The sequence below is a fragment of the Tarenaya hassleriana genome, unplaced genomic scaffold, assembly GCF_000463585.1.
Source record: "Tarenaya hassleriana unplaced genomic scaffold, ASM46358v1 Cleome44, whole genome shotgun sequence".
Lineage (NCBI taxonomy): Eukaryota > Viridiplantae > Streptophyta > Magnoliopsida > Brassicales > Cleomaceae > Tarenaya > Tarenaya hassleriana.
This window is the reverse complement of record NW_010967136.1, coordinates 432,377-435,162: the sequence shown is the minus strand read 5'-3', so window position 1 is coordinate 435,162 and position 2,786 is coordinate 432,377.

Sequence of the window (2,786 nt, the reverse complement as noted above, 5' to 3'; positions counted from 1 at the left end):
GTATCCAGATCGTAAGTCAATCCTGGAATACCATTTTTCTCCCTGTAACTTATCAAGCAATCATCAACCATCGGTGACGGATAACGATTTTTTATGGTTACTTGATTAAGTCCTCTATAGTCCATGTAGAGTCGCATTGTTCATCCTTCTCTTTTACAAGCATTACTGGTGCATTCTAAAGAGATACACTCGGTCGAATGAATCTCTGCTCCATCAAATCATTCAACTATTGCTTCAACTCTACCATCTCGGTAGGAGCCACATGATATGGGATATTGGCTCCGTACCCGGTATTACATCAATAGAAAAATCGACTTCTCTGTGCAGTAGTAGTCCAGACAAGTCTTCTGGAATATATCCTCGAATTCCTGAACCACTAAAGTGTCCACAAGTTTTACCTCAACTTCCTTGGCTGTAGTAATCACGATAAGAAAGACATCACACCCTTCCCGAACTATGTTTCTAGCTCAGAGGACTGATATAATCGAGAATGGTGTATGTACCTTATCCCCAATGAACTCAAAATTTCTCGTTGAATCCATAGATTGAATAGCTCGCTAGTGACACTCCATGTGTGCCCGATGTACAGTCACTTAATCCATCTCCTTTCGAAACATATTAAATCTTTTGGGGTGAGTCTGGTCCTAGACTTGATCGTCCTGTTGCTCCCCACACTCGTCCTGTCCCAACGTTAAGAATTGGCAGATGTTCCTGCTCAAGGTGAGATACTCCTGTATCTTGATCTTTTCTTTGCAGAGATGGATAAAGACAGATGAAGAACTTTTGAATATTCAGTCGCTCGGTCTATACAAGATCAACTTCATATTATAGAAGTCTAGTAACTTTGTTTCGTAGTCGTCGACAAAACGATCGTTCTACTAGGGATTAATGAACTTCACAATCCGGTATTCTTGGTCTTGTCACTTGTAATGCTTCTCCTCGAACTCAGCTCTGAATTCATCTCATTAGAATTGGTGTCCAGTAATAGTATCTTTTACTACTCCATCCCACTAATGGCGAGTCTATCTGAACGTGTAGTAGTTCATTATCTCTTTGCTTGGTATTGTAGTGGGGATCGTATGCAGTCAACGTCTTGCATAATCCGCACCAACCAGATCTTAGCAACCTAAAGGATCTGAGAACCCTCGAACCGCGAAATATTCATGTCTCAAAGTTTTCTGATCAGTGGAAGGTAGTCTATAGCTACTGGTGCGGTGACTCTAGAGAACCTGATGGGGTTAGTGGTGAAACATACTTCAGTCTAGCCGTAGGCATAACTCCTGTTGTTTGACATGCGTGCGAGTGTGGAAGTTCTCTAGCACATGGTCAGATGCAGTGCTTTCGCTGACCCAAATCTCAGCGCGAGTAGTGCACGTCTTAGAGGTACACTAATTGTGGACATTGAAGAAGTGGATTTAGTTCTCGTGACTTCAAGATCATGTATTAAGTTTTCAAAATATTATTCATTAAAAATCATTTTTAAAAAATCTTTTAAAAACATGTGTTTGAAAATCTTTTGAAAACATTTTTCTGGTATCAAGTTTATGCACATTCGTTCCCGAGGAAAGAACTGCTCTGATACCAAATTGTCACACCCGCATCCCGCTTACGGTTGTGCCACATGGACAAGTAAAATAACAATCAAAACATTTCGAAATGTAAAATCGCGGGAAGATTAAAACCATTCATTTTAAATATAATACAGCGGAAGACGTATAAAATACATAAATACGTTTGTACACGTATGCAAATATACCAGTATATAATACAAGTGGTGAATGTATAATTCAAAAGTCTGAAGTCACCACTCTTTTATTTTCGAAAAATAAGTCCAAAGTAAGTATACATGATCTGGAAGTCCAATTGTCACTGGAAGCCACGTCTGCCTTAGTCACTACTGTTGCTCACGACCTGAAACGTTGCGTAACAACGTCCTAAGCTATATGCTTAGGGAGGAATTCGGGTGTAACCCGAGATTTCTATTTTTATTGAAAACGGCCAAGCAATATAGTCAATATTATAATATACAAGCGACGAGAAATATCAATCAGATCAATCAGATCAATCATCGTGAAAATCAATCAGCAATCTCAAACAAATCCGTCAATCGTCTCTACGTGTATCTCACACGTAGGTAATTCAACAACTCATTCATGCCTGTGTCGAACACGAGGCGCAACAGTCCAAGCAAAATCGTTTGCGAGGACCTCAAGTGATCTTCATACTCCTCATCGGTCACCGATATCACGACTCTCGGTACCGATCATCTCCATACCCACTCCAGACATCGATCCCCGATGCCGCCGACTGCCAGGCAAAGCAGCTCTATGCTAACTCCCCCTCGCCGACCATCCGCCTCGGAAAATACTCATCAGACCCGAGCTCAAGTCTTTCAAAGTCACCCGTTGATAGGCAAATAAACCTGAGACCCGGGTAGTTGCGTGTGTCCCCCGGCGAGGTGGTACGGATATACTTTGAAAGACTTGAGCTCGGGTCTGATGAGTATTTTCCGAGGCGGATGGTCGGCGAGGGGGAGTTAGCATAGAGCTGCTTTGCCTGGCAGTCGGCGGCATCGGGGATCGATGTCTGGAGTGGGTATCCCAGGTTAGCGTTTATGAAGATTTGGGGATGCGACGTTTATGTGAAACGTCTGCCTTCTGATAAGCTATCCGCCAAATCTGATAAATGCATATTTGTGGGTTACCCTAAGGAAACTAAAGGGTACTGGTTCTACAATCCATCCGAGAACAAAGTGTTTGTTGCTCGGAATGGATCTTTCTTGGAGA